Raw genomic sequence first — 15,928 nt, forward strand, 5'->3', positions numbered from 1 at the left:
CAGAAGTCTTGAATTTTGACTGACAGCGTAACACCTGTTCCCTTGTCCCGGGGAGCAGCCAAACAAGGAGAGGAACCTTCATTAAAAATCCCACTCATCCAAGAGGCTCCCCCCTCCCCAACTCCACCCCTATGCGGAGCCAAGCACCCGCCCCTGGCCCGACACAAACGGCGCACCAGCCAGTCTCATGCCCTCCTCTCTTCCGCCTCGAAAGCAGAAAAAGGTCCCTTCAATTTCTAGCCTTCTCTCAGCGGCCCCAAGTTCTAAAAAGGGGAAAGGAGACGGGAGAGGTGGCGCGGAAGGCCGGAGGGGCGCCCCAGATCAGTTGCTCTCCTACAAATACAACGGGGTGCAAACAATCACGAGCCATTCCACGGGAGGAGGGGTACCCCGAATCATCCCCGAGCGAGCACCCCCAAGCGAAGGCGGAGGAAGTTCATAGAGGAGCCCCTTTCCCCAAACAAGCGCGCAGCGAGGCCAACGGTGAGCTTAGCCCAGCTTCGCCCAGCGGCGGCGGCTACCTGGCGCTCCAGACCCCGCGCGCCCCTCTCAAAGCCCAAGTCCGCCCGGGATCTCCTTTCCAAACCGGCGGCGGCGGCAGCTACTTTGGCAAAACTTTGAAGGCCGGCAGCGGCCAGCCCGGCACAGCGGAAAAAGAAGCAGCTTCCGACAAAACAATCCCGATGGCCACAAGCGCTCGCCCCCCTCGCCCCGACTCCGCCAACTTTCTCTCGGCGGAGAAGAAGCGCCAAAGCCCCTGTTTCCAACCCGGGCGCCTCCGAGTGCAGCCCAAGCGGGAGGGAGAGCCTGCCTGTCAAGCGCCCCCTCCTCTTCCTCCTTCTCCTCCTCCTCCTCCTCCTCCCCAGCGCCGTGCCCTCTTTGCAAACTCCCTCGGAAAGTGCTCGGGGGCGCGTCTGCCGGCGCGGCCGCTAAGCGCCCCCCAAAGTTTCTCTTGGCAGGCCGGCCGAGCTCTCCAGAGCCAGGGCTGCTGCAAGGGGAGCGAAGGAGCCGGAGGGCAAGCGGCGCTTCGCCCACCCCGCGCGCGTTTCCCACCCCCGCGAGTTGACCAAGTCCTGGAAGTGGCCGACGCCGCGCTCCCCACGCCTACCCGCCCCCCGCCCCGGCTCCCTCCGGACGAGGAGGAGGAGGAGGAAGAAGAGGAGCAGCCACCTGCGCTGTCCTTTCCTCCCAGCGCGCCCCGAGCGAGGAAGGGGCGATGCGAAGGAGCGTGTGCCCGCGGCAGCGCAGCAGCAGCAGCGCTTCCCCACTCTCCGGGAAGCGGCCAGCGCGCAAAACCTGCGCTTCTCCGGCCGACCCTTGCCTCGGTCGCAGGAAAGCACCCCTTCCCGGGGATCTGCGCAGCGCCAAGTCCCGCGCGCCCCTTCCCGGGCCGCCCGCTGCCTCTGGCTGCCGGTGCGAGCTTTCCCCCCGCCACCTCCTGCGCCCGCCCTCCCCCTCCCTCCCCCTTGCAGCCCCGGACTCTTTCCCGGACGGCAGCCGCCCGGTCGCCTCGCCCTCCCTCGCTCCCTGCGATGCCCTGGCGCTCCAGGCGAGCCGCTTTCTCGCCCCGCCGCCTCTGCCCAAGCGCGCACGGAGGAAGGGAAGAGTGGCAGCCGCCGGACAAGCCCGGAAAAGTGCGCGGCCGGCCGGCTCGGGGCGCCCCCCGGGGAGGAAGGGCCCGGGACCGGCCGCCGGGAAGCCGGGACGGGGAGAGCGAGAGGTCTTACCTGCACTTGAGCTGCTTTGGGTGACTTTCCAAGTACAGGGAAAAATGTATGTGTTTGGGATGGAGGCTCGGAGCGCGCATGCGCCACCTAAGTTGCCCTGATCCGGGATTTTTTTTCCCCCCCACTCCGTCTCTCCATTTTGCTTTAATTATTGAATTTTCCAATTTCTACCAGGGGGGGCAGGCAGCTCGCAAAACCCGGGCTGGACTTCCAACCACCAACTGCCCCTCTCTCCCCGCGCTGCGAGGAGAGGAGGGAGATGGGGGAGGAAAAAGCAAGGAATGGACTTATTTCCCAAAGGCAGGGAACTCTAGGTAAGCAGAGGCGCCTGTAAAACCCGGAGCGGAGATAAGCGCTCTGTGCCAACTCTTTTCTGCCCTTACTCCTCGCCTCGGCCCTCCTCCTCCTGCGGGCAATTTCTCTCTCCCTTCAGCCCAAACCGGGCTTCCCTTCCGGCCTGCATCCTTTTCCAAAATAACCTGGCTGAACTTGGCCATCGCTCTGGGCAAGCTGCACCTAGGTGAGATGCCTCCCATGCCCTGCCTTTATTACCTGCTAACCAGGAGTTTCGTGGCAAGCCTTCTGGGTTTGGGTCCATGCAGCCTCCTGGAGTCTGCAGTAGTGGAAGGAGGGTCTCTGCTCAGCATGGCCCCAGTTTATCACCTGGGGGGTCAGCGCTGCCGTTGGAGGCTGACACCAGAAAGGTTTCTCTGGCCATCAAATCGTCTCTTGAGTGTGTAGGAAGCTCATAATACGAAGACTAAACTTGACTGAACTTAGCATGGGCTTTCACAAGTGCCATAAAGTCTCTTCAAAGAACAGACACTGGGCATTTCTTCTGTTACTTTTGCTTTTTCTGGCCAGGAAGAAAGGGCTCTGTGACCTTTTGGGGGTGGGGGGGGGAGAGTGCTGGATTTGGCTTGCAAAAAAATGCAGACTTGGCACCCCTGCTGATGACTTTTTAGCCCACAGGGGATACACCTTGTTTGCCTCTAAATGTGAGTTATCGTGCTTTCCAAACCCCTCTTTTTCTACTCTTTTCTCTTTCCAACACTGTTTCAACTATGTTAGCTTGGACGTCTTTGCTTAGGGTAGATGCCTCATGGCCTTAAGAGAGCGGGGTGTGTGTGTAAACACACACACACACATACATACACTTTAGTTTATTGTCATTGCGCCTCATACAACGAAATCAAACACCATCTTCACTGCACATCATGACCATGAAAATAAACACAAATACACACCCTTCACCCTCCACACATTGGCCCCCCCGGCCCTGCACCAACACTGCACTAGACAGTAGAATTCAAGAGAGCTCCTGCCCTGGGATAGAAGCTGTTTTTCAGCCTATTTGCCCTTGTTTTTATTATACTGTACCATCTGCCAGATGGTAATAGTTCAAAAAAAGGGTGCCCAGGATGAGATGGATCTTTGAGGATGTTTTTTATCTATCTATCTATCTATCTATCTATCTATCTATCTATCTATCTATCTATCTATCTATCTATCTATCTATCTATCTATCTCTGTATCTATCTATCTCTGTATCTATCTATCTATCTATCTATCTATCTATCTATCTATCTATCTATCTATCTATCTATCTATCTATCTATCTCTCTATCTCTATCTCTATCTCTCTATCTATCTATCTATCTATCTATCTATCTATCTATCTATCTATCTATCTATCTATCTATCTATCTATCTATCCCTATATCTATCTATCTACCTATCTGTCTGTCTGTCTATCTATCTATCTATCTATCTATCTATCTATCTATCTATCTATCTATCTATCTATCTAATCATCTGTCTGTCTGTCTGTCTGTCTGTCTGTCTGTCTGTCTATGCTTAGTCTCACAGAAATGTTTTAGATTGACAAACCCTGCTAGGAAGGACAGAGTGGATTTACAGCAACCTGCAACTACAAAGAAAAGGGTTTTCCCCATCTTTACAAGTGCTGAGCAATTGCTGGCTCTGGCAGGAGAGGCAGACAACTGGGGTGAAACTGGGATCCCTGTCTAGACATGGCCGGGTTCATTTTCTAGGTGGTGGGGACAACCGAACCTCCTACTATTTTTATACAGTGAAATACACTTTAGGCTGTCAGTTTGGCCTTTAAATCATACAGAAGTATAGAGTGTTGTTCTTATCAACAAACCAAGAGCGAGAAAACCGCCTTCTACCTATTGGGCCAACAGATGCAACAAGTTCCACTTCAGAAAAACAACAACACCTCCCATCTTTTCAGGCCTAAAACCAATGCATTCTGAGGACTATTTCTCAATTTTTTGATAATGCCGACTGGTGAGCTCCACCAATACAAAGCCATGATCCACCAGTGAAATACATCAGCTGAAAGCCAAGGACATGCCTTTCCCAAATCTTCCAGAGAGCTTCTGCGCCCCAAGCAGAGGTTCTGTTGGAGAACAGCAGGCCTACTCTATAATAAATTAAAAACTTGTTTGCTGGCAAGAAACTATTATTATTCCAGATAGAAACCCCCAAAATAGAATTAGAAAGAAACAAGAGAAAAGAGTCTAAATGAAAAGAAAACTTTCCTGAGCTTATGGCATAGAAATAAGACTACTTGCAATTGGACGTGTGTTGTGTAACTAGATAGATGGAGCAATAAATAATAAACTAATGAGTAGCATTCAACAGGCCCCTCTGGTGCTCTGTCCCTCCTTTTTTCAATGAATACCCCACAGGTCCTAAATCTTGGCACTAACCTTTGGTTCCAACTGAGCTGTCCAACACCTGTAACATCTGGAAATGGTGGGTAAGACCAGGTTCTCCTTTCCCAGGGGTTCAGCACCCAACTGTAGGGAATACAGGAAGAAAGCCAATGAGAATCTTCTTTCACTAACTTGTCAAATTCTTAATGAAAAGGAGAAGGTGGCATAGTCACTTCTTATTCATCATAATTAGGACTGCAGAAAAAAACAATTGCTACCAACCTGCCTTCCATGGAGGACCTGTACACTGCACGAGTCAAAAAGAGGGCTGTGAAAATATCTACAGACCCCTCACATCCCAGACATAAACTGTTTTAACTCCTTCCCTCAAAATGATACTATAGAGCCCTGCACACCAGAACAACTAGACACAAGGACATCTTTTTCCCCCAATGTCATCACTCTGCTAAACAACTAATTCCCACAACACTGTCCAACTATTTACAAAGTCTGCACTACTATTACTATTAATCTTCTCATCACTCCTTATCATCCATCTCCTCCCACTTGTGACTGTATGACTGTAACTTTGTTGCTTGTATACTTACGATTTATATGGACTGTTTCCTAGTATGATTTGATTGCTTATTGTACCCTCTGACTATCATTAACTGTTGCACCTGATGATTCTTGACGAATATATCTTTTCTTTTTATGTACGTTGAGAGCATTTGCACCAAAGACAAATTCCTTGTGTGTGCAATCTTGGCCAATAAAGAATTCTATTCTATTCTATTTCTATTCTATTCCCTATTCTATTCTAAAGACTGTAACTTTGTCACTTGTATCCTTACGATTTATATTGACTGTTTCCTAGTACGATTCAAATGCTTCTTGTACCCTAGGACTATCATTAAGTGTTGCACCTGATTGATTCTTGACAAATGTATCTTTTCTTTTATGTACACTGAGAGCATTTTTACCAAGACAAGTTCCTTGTGCGTCCTGTCAGTTCCCTGGGAATTTAAGAGGGGTAGTGAAAAGGGCAGATAGACTGCCATTTAGGAAATCTGTAGACCCTATAATTTTAAAAATAGGAGAGTTTGGAGCTTGGAGCTTAAAGAGATGTCAGTCCTTAATGTGGCATATTGCAGGTCTTAGTTCTTGTCAGCAATTTCCACTTTTTATCACTGCAGAACTTTTTCATGGGAATATTTCTCCACTCTTTATCTAGTTCTGAGGCAGCAGAATTAGAAGCAAGGATAGGTCTGCCTGTCTAAGGCCTTTATTAAACACTGTGTGACTTATTTTGAGTAAATATGTTAATGTATTTAACAAGACGAGAACAAGAGGAAACACGCTGCTTGCTTGTTACATTTAACAGCACATTGAATTTCTCTCTTAATTCTTCCTTTCTCTGGAAAAGCCCAAATAAATGAACTGCTCAGTAGCAGCAGCTTCTCCTCAGCCTTAAATGCTGTCATATCTGCTTTCATTCCCCCCTCTTATTGTCAGTTTACCAAAAGCAATTAGACCATATCAGAGAACCACTGTTTGCCAAGTGCCATTTTCTCACATGAAACTTTTGCTCTTGGGTTACACATTATTAAAAAATAAAGAAAAATAAAGAAAAAGTCTTAATCAGGCAAATATTTACATGGAAAGCTCACTTTCCCTCCACGGATACACAGGTGGGTAAAACGGATAGAAATTCCAGCAGGGCTGATGGAACTCAGGCTCCCAATACAAAACTTCTCCCTCAAACTTCTTAGTTTTGCTTGCTTTTTAATCAGCCTCTGACCCTTGACCTTCCGTATTGCCCTCATAAGGTAGTTCACCGAAATAAAATCCGAAAAATGAATGCGCGCAGAGTCCCATTCAAAACCATTGGCTCAAAATAGCGGGGTTGGAAAGTTTCAAGACTTGGATGTAATATAAAGGATATTTATTTATTTTATTTTATTTATTTGATTTGCCAATTGTTTACAAGATAATAAGTATAAATGTATACATAGTTGTGAATACATGAAATGGGTACATATAAGAAAAATAAAAGAATAGGAGAAACAATAGGACAGGGACGGTAGGCACCTTGGTGCGCTTATGCACGCCCCTACAGACCTCTTAGGAAAGGGGTGAGGTCAATAGTAGACAGTCTAAGGTTAAAGTTTTTGGGGTTTGGGGAAGAAACTACAGAGTCGGGTAGAGTATTCCAGACATTGACCACTCTATTGCTGAAGTCGTATTTCCTGCAATCAAGTTTGGTGCAGTTTACTTTGAGTTTGTATCTATTGTGTGCTCTTGTGTTGTTATGGTTGAAGCTGAAGTATTCATTGACAGGTAGGACATTGCAATGTATGATTTTATATACCATGCTTAAGTCAGACCGAAGACGGCGTAATTCAAGGTTTTCAAGTTCTAGAATTTCAAGTCTGGTGGCATAAGGTATTCTACAACGAGTAGAGGAATGGAGAACTCTTCTTGTGAAATATTTCTGGACTTTCTCAATTGTGCTAATATCAGATACGTGAGTGTGGGTTCCAGACTGATGAACTGTATTCGAGTGTTGGTCTAGCAAATGTTTTGTATGCTCTGGTTAGTAGTGTGATATTACCAGAGAAAATATACGGATAGTTCTCAACATAAAACCACAACCCAAAATTTCTGTTGTTAAGCAAAGGCATTTGTTAAGTAAATGTTGCCCCCCTTTTGCTTTACGGTTGTTAAGCAAAACACCACAGTTGCTAATAAACAAAATTGTTAAGTTAATAAGTTGGTAACAAGATTGTTGAGTGAATCTTGTTTGCCTGTTGACTTTGCTTGACAGAAGGTCGCAAAACCGTCTTAAATATGAGTCATTTTCCAAGCGTCTGAATTTTGATCTCGTGATTGTGGGGATGCTTGCAACGGTTGTAAGTGTGAAAAAGAATCATAAGTCATTTTTTCCGGTGCTGTTTGTAACTTTGGTCACTAAATCAATTGCTGTAAGTCAAGGACTACCTGTATTGAAGCGTTTGTGTTAAAGCACTGCTCCCCCCTGCACAAACCCCCGCCTCTGAGTTATACTTGGGTCCTTTGTCCACGCCATTCTTTCCCGTTGCAAACTTACGACCATCTCTCTTAAGGCGTCGTTTACGGTGCTGGCTGGACGGCTCCTTGGCTGGGCTCTTTGACAGCTTACTTGGCATGTCTGTGCCCTGCCCCACACGTCTTTTTTGCTCATTTGAGTGTTAATATGATTCTCTCTAATCACTTGTTAAAAGGGGCCTGGTCTGGCCTGCTGCAGCTGGCGTGCTCCCAGTTTATTGTGTTATGCCCATTCAGAAAGCAACGTGTGGCATTGCTCAAAGTCAGAAGAAAGCTAATAGGAAAGAAGAACCCTCAAAAAAAAAACCAGAGGGGGGATTGCCCCTCTTTGGTTGCGAAGAAATCTGGATGTGTCCCTCTCTTCCCCCCCCCCCCCCCCGATTGACAAAATTACACCTCTCTCATCAACAGACCCACATTATCAATAAGCCAGTGAATTCAATCACTGGCTTATTGAATGAAATCAATAAGCCAGTTATCAATAAGCCAGTGAATTCTACACCTTTCATCCTCTCTGGGATGTCCAAATGTGGCGAATAGCCAAGATGGTACGCCAACAGTTGATTAGCCCCGCAAGTGAATGGGAATGGCACGTTCTAACTCCACTTCTTCAGCCATTGTCTTCTTGGCGTCATGAGAAGAAGGAAGTCGACGGAGGTCGGCCTTTAAATTGACCCAGCAGCGTCTTTCTTTGGCTCAAAACGCTGAACCTTCACTAGAAATTCCTTGAATATTTGACAGGCAGCAGTTATATATTTTGTTTTTTTTGTTTTTTTTTTACGAAGGTATGCAGTAACTTGGCTTGGATACCTGATTTAATGTTACAAGGTAGTAAATGTGGCAGAGAAGGAGGTGAGGGCCACCTGAAAGCCTTAAATTGCAGGCTTTATTTATGATCAAAACAATACAGTAGGCCAGTGGGCGGAGGTGGGTAGAGACAGAGCGGGTGGAGAGAGCCCGTATCCAGACAAACCAATGTTAGGTAATGACAAAGTCATTTTCCTTTTATTATTTTTCAATAGGGTACATATGTTGAATGCCTGTTCCGTTTTGTTTTGGTTTTTCTCTCCGGGGCCTGCTGGCGGTTCCCCGTCTTAATCTACTCTGCAGATTTCGATGCCTTGAATGGGGAAGGAGAAAGAGGTCGTCAGGCCTCTTGCACATTAAAATGGACAGTTTGAAAAGATGAATTCTTCTTGCATGCGGCCCGATAGATGTCAAAGAATCATTGCTTGGCATTCACTCATCACGTAGTCTGCTTCATTTAACAATCCCGGCCCAAACGGGAGAGGGAGGGGAAAATCAAGGACAATGATACCCATGTGACAGCTCCTATACATATTTACTCAGCTATAATCCCCACAGTTTCTCATGGAACTTATTCCCCAAAGCCTCGGCCGTGGTGACGGGTTAGTTAAAAGTCTATACTGTAGCCCAACGTGTGTCAAGGGCAGCAGGCTAAGAAAATCTCTCTGGAATTCCAAGTTATTGTTCTCTCTGCTGCTATGGAAGAAAGCCAAGTGAGAGGCAAGCCACTTGCCACCTGCCTTCTTCTGTGCTTCAGGCTACCAACACTGCTGTCCAGAGATTGTCACGTGAATAAGACAGTCGGGTGGGACCCTGGAGGTCTTCTAGTCCAACCCCTTACTCAAGGAGGAAACCTTATATTGCCATTTCAAACCAATGGCTGTCCAGACTCCTCTTGAAGTGAGAGAATCAAGATCACATGAAGTGTTGACGCCACTTGATAAGGCCTCGGTAAGCCCACCCTTGGGATGCTGCATCCAATTTTGGTCACCGTGATATAAAAAAAGATGTTGACACTCTGGAAAGAGTGCAGAGAAGAGCCACGAAGATGATTAGGGCGCTGGAGGCTAAAACATACGAAGAACGGTTGCAGGAATTGAAAATGGCTAGTCTAGAGACAATGAGGACTAGGGAGACAGGATGGCAGTCTCCCAATATTTGAGAGGCTGCCCCCCAAAAGAGGGAGTCAAGCTATTCTCCAAAGCACCTGAGGGCAGGACAAGAAGCAACGGGTGGAAACTAATCAAGGAGAGAAGCAACTTAGAACTAAGGAGGAATGTCCTCACAGTGAGCACAATGAATCAGTGAAACAACCTGCCTCCAGAAGTTGCGAATGCTCCAATACTGGAGGTTTTAAAGCAGAGATTGGATAACCATTTGTCTGAAATGTTGTTTCCTGCCTAGGCAGTGGGTTGGACTAGAAGACCTCCACAGTCCCTTCCAACTCTGTTATTCTGAAAGCCTCCAGTGATGGAACTTCTGGAGGCAAGTCGTTTCAATGGTTAATTGTTCTACCTGTCAAGTAAGTTTCTCATGGGTCAAGAAAATTGGCAGATTGTGGCTTGGTCTTTAAGTTGTGACCTTCAACTTAAAACGGTTCATTTAGTGACTGAAGTTGCAACCCCACGGAAAAAAGCGACTTATGACCGTTTTTCACACTTATGACCATTGCAGCATCCCCAATGGTCACGTGATCAAAATTCGGATACTTGACCATTGACTCCTGGGGTCATGAGATCTTCCATTAACAGCCTTCTGAAGAGCACAGTCAGCGGGGAAAAGCAGATTCACTGAACCACCATGTTACTGACTTAAAAACCGCAGGGATTCATTAAACAACGGTGGCCACAAAGGTCGTAAAATGGGGCAAAACAGACTTGGCTCCTGTCTCTACTTAGCAGCAGAAATTTTGGGGCTCCACTGCGGTGGTAATATTACTGAAATATTTTGGCAAAATGGGGCAAGTCCTTAATTCTCTCCGGTGCCTTGTCCCCGGTTCCTTTTCATGTTGAGGCATCCTTTGTTCCAAAATGACTTTCTTGTGAATTTCATTTGCTAGATGCTCCGTGTCCTCTTGTTGCATTGTTTGCCTTCCTGAACACTTGGTTGCAGGGGGGCTGAGACGAAGAGAGAAGATTACGACGGCTCGGTTTCCTACTTTGCCATTCATTCACAACAAACAAAGGACAATGATTGATGATTAAAAATGCATTCTCTGGTCTTGTTTTCCTTTGTTTTACCATTATGGAGATATTATAAATATGGAATACTAATCAAAGCAGACCTGTCAAGACCTCATAGACCTTCATGCCATTTGAGGGCTCTGGGAAGCTTTAAAAGTCTTTGTTTCAAGTCTTTTCAAAAAATGCATGAATGGGATGTTAATGCCAGATTTGGACTGGCGCTGCTTTATATCTACCGGGGAAGCCTTAAAGGGCTCAGTGGGAGCTCATTTTCTAAGTGTGGATCCTCACAGAGCCCAAACACCCCATATATTCTGCTGTAGATCAAGCCTGACATGCAACAGAACACGTAGGAATGCCTCCTTTTCAATCAGGTTCACTCTTAATTTTCTGAAGTGGTACTAAATCCTAATATAATTTGCTTGTCTGTGACTTGGTTATTATGCAAAACGCAGCTACCCCAATCTGTAATTTGTAAACCATAGTTTATGGTTTTAACAAGTCGTGTAAATGACTTGGCTGACTTAATAAACCACAGTTAAGGGAATCAAGGCTTAGCATATTACGTTTTCTTAGCACGGACGTTTCTGTGTTTGTAGAATATTTTCCAAAGGAGACCCAACTTTTGTTAACCTTTTGGCACTCCCATGTTTTTCTGAATGCATTTTCTTTCCGTTGTTGCTAATATGTCTTTATTCATTAACTTTATGTTCAGATTTTATTTTATTTCTATAAATTGTCCTCAAAGCTTTGATGAACAGTAGTATGTAAATCTTGCAAGCAAACAAAATGATAAAATCCTTGCAGACTAGCAGTGTGTGTACCACTTCCAAATATAGGCAGGATAGCTCAGGTTTTTGGTTTTTTTTTCTTGGACAAAAATGTCCAAGAACAAAAAAAAACAAGTTGCCCCAATTAGGAAAACAAGACAACAATGAGGTGGTTTTTTTGTTTGTTTTTTGGCTGTATACGGAACACCCACTTCTTTGATTTTCACAAGTTCATTCCATCTCCCCTTTTGGTAAGTCTGACAGACACATTTTATTTTATTTCATTTGTTTAATTCATGTTTACAATTTACTTTTCTCAAACATCAAGTCACAATCCTCAGTACACCCTGGTCCACGACCAGACAGGCCCATAGATATCAGGCTAATGGTTAGCTTTGATTTGTTAAGACATTTAGGTAAATGCTTTTTCTTTTTTCCAACCTGCCCCCCTCCCCCCAAAAAATGTTGGAAGAAATTATAAGGGGTTCTGGACTCTGTCCATCAACAAGATAATGTTCTGAAAAACTGGACAGGATGGGACCAAATTTGGTATCATGGGGGAAACCAGCAGAAGATGAAATTTAAAAATAGGCCAGATCTGACCTTGGTCTACAGAAAGAAAACTCCATCAATGCAACCCCTTCCTTTTTTTTCCCCTTCTGGCCACAGGACGCAGATCAGAGTATATGCAGCCCACCCTGTGTGCACACCTACACACAAACACATACTCCTAAATGGTTATTCACAGAAACCTCCCAGCAACTTTCCAATCGGGCTTGAAAGAATTCCAGGAGCCATGTTCTATAGCCTTCTCTGCTTAGTTGGTAAAAAGAAGGAGAAGGTCTTGCAATTTTGCTATTCCCCACGAATGGTAAGTCTGTTTTGCCACATTCTGTGTCAAGCCTGAATTTGGTTAGATGATACTTCCAGTACTGGCTTTCCACTAGTTAGTGCCAAGATGGTGTACATCAATCAACTTGTTCTTTGAGGAATCAAAATGCCTCAGAGTTTGTTTCATAATGGTTGCATTTCTTGGAACCTGACATTCTGGCTGATATTGCTACAAGCAAATAAAACTGTGTTACTGGAAGGTAAAACGTCTCCACTGTCCGAGTCATGTCCAAGTCTAGGACGCAATGCTCATTTCCGTTTCTTTGCTGAGGGAGACAGCATTGTCCAAAGACATTTCCGTGGTCAGGGTCCCAACATGACTATATGCCAAAGGTGCATGGGTTAGTTAGAAGTCTATAAATTTACTTTAAAATCTTGGGTTATAAATCACAACACCTGGATTTTTCAAAACAGGAGGGAGCGTTGTGTACACTGCTTTGAGTTCTATAAAGTTAAAGGTTGGTTATAAATATAATAAATAATTCCCTACCTCATTTTGCCCCCTAAATCTTTCCCTGTTCAAGACTTTTCAAGTAAAAACAACTATGTGGGAATATAGAGAGGAAATCCAGAATGATCATACCTAATTGTATGATTTGCTCCTGGGAGCGAAAATGGGGCACGGGGTGGAGAGGGGCAGGGCCAGCCAGAGGTGGTATTTGCCGGTTCTCCGAACCACTCAAAATTTCCACAACCGGTAATGTCAGAACCGGTCCGAACTGGCTGAATACCACCTTTGCGCATGACTTCATAGAACCATAGCCCCCCTCTTATGTTCATATTTCATGATGAGAAGCAAAGAAATAATTTTGAAAAAGCAGAGATAGCAACGCTGGAAATTGGTTGACAGAGAAAGCAGGTGCATAGAAGCAGATCGGGCTACGCGAGAACAGGATTGGGGTTGGAATTCCGCTCTCTCGCAAAGCTCACATTTTCCCCAACCACGAGCTGAAGTTGCTATAAACATGGCCTTCTAAAGTCATCAGAAAAGTTCAGCACCTCATGCAGGACAGATCAGTTTACACTATCTAATTTTTCTTTGTGACTTAATACATTTGAGATATCACTTCCTACCCTGAGAACCTGAGAAATCCATTTATCCACCCAGTCAAGTTCACTGCTCACCAAATGCTCCCCCCTTCCCCAATCGCCTTCTATTTAATATTAAAAATTTTACCCAGTTGCTCTTTATTTAAAACGCATAATTCTTACATGTCCGTGAAGGGTAGCTTAAAATAACATCATCATGGATATAGAGATCAAGTGATCGGCAGCAGTTATTCTTGTTTGACAGAAATTACTTTCTAACTGGGTAGGCTTTTCCTTGTGAAACACGCAGCTAAGATCCAGTAAGTTTTTCATTCAATCGTTTTTAGAAGACTCCTCTTCCTTTTGCTTCCTCCTCCACTCCAATTTCATTTAGCACCGAGCCTATTCCCCCCGCCCAGAAAATAACTTGGTTCTGCTTTCTGTCAATCCCCATTGGAAACTACATTGCAAAATGGCCTCCACAATTGCATTACGTGGGGAAATTAAAGGCCGACTCAACCCAGAGAACCATGGCTGAAGCAACCCATCTGCAGTTATCCTTTTGAGAATATATCATTCTCCCATTCTCTACCACCACAACTGAGCTCCATATTGAGGTAGGACATCAAGGAGTATCCTAAAATCCTTAGGATTCGAAGAACTGTAATCTGTAGTCCTTCTACTGCATCACGGCATATATCGGGGCATTTTGTCTGTCTCTTGGTGACTACACTGAGAAGGACTAGGGGGGTGCCATGATGGCGGTGTCCAATATCTAAGGGGCTGCCCCAAAGAAGAAGGGGGTCAAGCTATTCTCCAAAGCACCTGAAGGCAGGAGAAGAAACAATGGATGGAAACTAACCAAGGAGAGAAGCAACTTAGAACTAAGGAGGAATGTCCTGACAGTGAGAATAATAAACCAGTGGAACAACTTGCCTCCAGAAGTTGCGGGTGCTTCATCACTGAAGAAGAGATTAAGATATAGGGCTTCCTACCTGAGCAGAGAGTTGGACTAGAAGACCACTGAGGTCCCCCACAACTCTGTTATCTGTTGGATGTATATCCCTCCTTTCGTTCAGGAGCTCAAGGCAGCATGTAGACCATTAGTCTTCTCATCACTCCTCATCACTCCTCCCCTCCCACTTGTGACTGTATGGCTGTAACTTTGTCGCTTGTATCCTTATTGTCTCTATATTGACTGTTTCCTAGTATGACTTGTTTGCTTATTGTACCCTATGACTATTATTAAGTGTCGTACTTGATGATTCTTGACTCTTGACAAATGTATCTTTTCTTTTATGTACATTGAGAGCATATGCAACCAAGACAAATTCCTTGTGTGTCCAATCGCACTTGGCCAATAAAGAATTCTATTCTATTCTATTCTATTCTATTCTATTCTATTCTATTCTATTCTATTCTATTCTATTCTATTCTACTCTACTCTACTCTACTCTACTCTACTCTACTCTACTCTACTCTACTCTATTCTTTTTGTTTTCCCATTTTATTCACAGTAAAAACAAGTGAGTTGAGTTGGGCTGAGAGAGAGAAGAGAGGGAGGCTGGCCTCAAGTGAACTTCGGTGGCATGGATATACCTCCCCATTGTCAGCCCCAAATCTTAACTCAAGGCAATCAGATCTGTGTCGGTTTGGTATGTGTCATAAAGTTCAGGAAAAGGGGCTTCTTCGGGATTGTTCAGATATGAAATAAAATGGCCATAATAAAAGGAAAGGAAAGGCACTGGGAAGGCGATTGCCAGCGTATACTGAATGTACCCTGGCAATTCCAGGTAGCACTCAGAAATCCCACTGTGGAAAAATGGGGTAACGGCTGCCTCTTTCAGAGTGGCTCTAGAAAAAACTGGTCCAGCTGAACCAACTGCCTGGCTTTCATTTATTTTATTTATTTATTTTATTTGTCAAAAGCTTACAATATAACAGAAACAAGAATAAATGTAAGTTTAAATACAAGAAACAGGAACTAATAATTGGGGACAATAGGACAGGGACGGTAGGCACGATGGTGCACTTATGCCCGCCCCTTACAGACCTCTTAGGAATGGGGTGAGGTCAACAGAGGTTAGTTTGAGAGTAAAGGAGTGACGATAGAATCAGGTAGTGAGTTCTGGTCAATCCATTCAATTCTGTCTCAAAACATAAACCATGGAGTATCTGGGCTTGCATACCCTTTGGTGAAGCCAAAACTGAAGAGCCGCATGATGGCTTAATGTGACATATCAATTCGGTTAAGACAGCTTTTGCTGTGCACTGGCTTTAAAGAGGAGGTGGGAGGGGGGAGAGAAAAAGGCACCTTGAATTGAACCTAGAAATATTCCGGCAATCAGCACAGCTGATATAACACCAGCCAAATATGTCTGCGCTGTCTGAGACCTTAGTGCAAACAGGCAACCACGTTCTGCCCTCTGCTACATAAGCAATGCATTACTCTGCTCCTGGGTGGCTCGCCTCCATTTCAAAGGGGACGTCTGGTGGGCTGTGCCTTATAGATCGGATCTGCTACTCAGCTGTCCTTCGTGCCTCCCAGCCTTTCTTCAAAGCAAGAAGGAATGCCCTGCTAGGTCATTTCCCCCCTCCACCCTCATTTTTCGGGGTGCGCAGGGAAAGAGGTATAGGACATGGAAGGCTGTCGCTTTTGCTTTCTCTCCCTCGGTGTGTGTGGGGGGGGGGGGCTGGAATTTCACCCTTTCCAGGAAAAGCGGGTTGCGAAGGGCTCTTCTCCAGTGGAA

At 45.2% G+C, this 15,928-nt stretch overlaps 1 protein-coding gene across 4 annotated transcripts in view; it reads right to left on the reverse strand.

The window, feature by feature from the left end:
* CASZ1 (castor zinc finger 1) overlaps window positions 1-1,856 on the reverse strand; it is a 275,840-nt gene extending 273,984 nt beyond the window's left edge. For all 4 annotated transcript variants that reach the window (XM_087944733.1, XM_087944740.1, XM_087944739.1 and 1 more), the window contains exon 1: window positions 1,728-1,856. The gene's annotated coding sequence lies outside the window, so the exon portion shown is untranslated. The remainder of the gene's footprint in view (window positions 1-1,727) is intronic.
* Between the last annotated feature and the right edge of the window lie 14,072 nt (window positions 1,857-15,928).

The sequence above is a fragment of the Notechis scutatus genome, chromosome 16, assembly GCF_049901735.1.
Source record: "Notechis scutatus isolate UNSWTSFEM ecotype Mainland chromosome 16, rNotScu1.2, whole genome shotgun sequence".
In the NCBI taxonomy this organism is placed as follows: Eukaryota; Metazoa; Chordata; class Lepidosauria; order Squamata; family Elapidae; genus Notechis; species Notechis scutatus.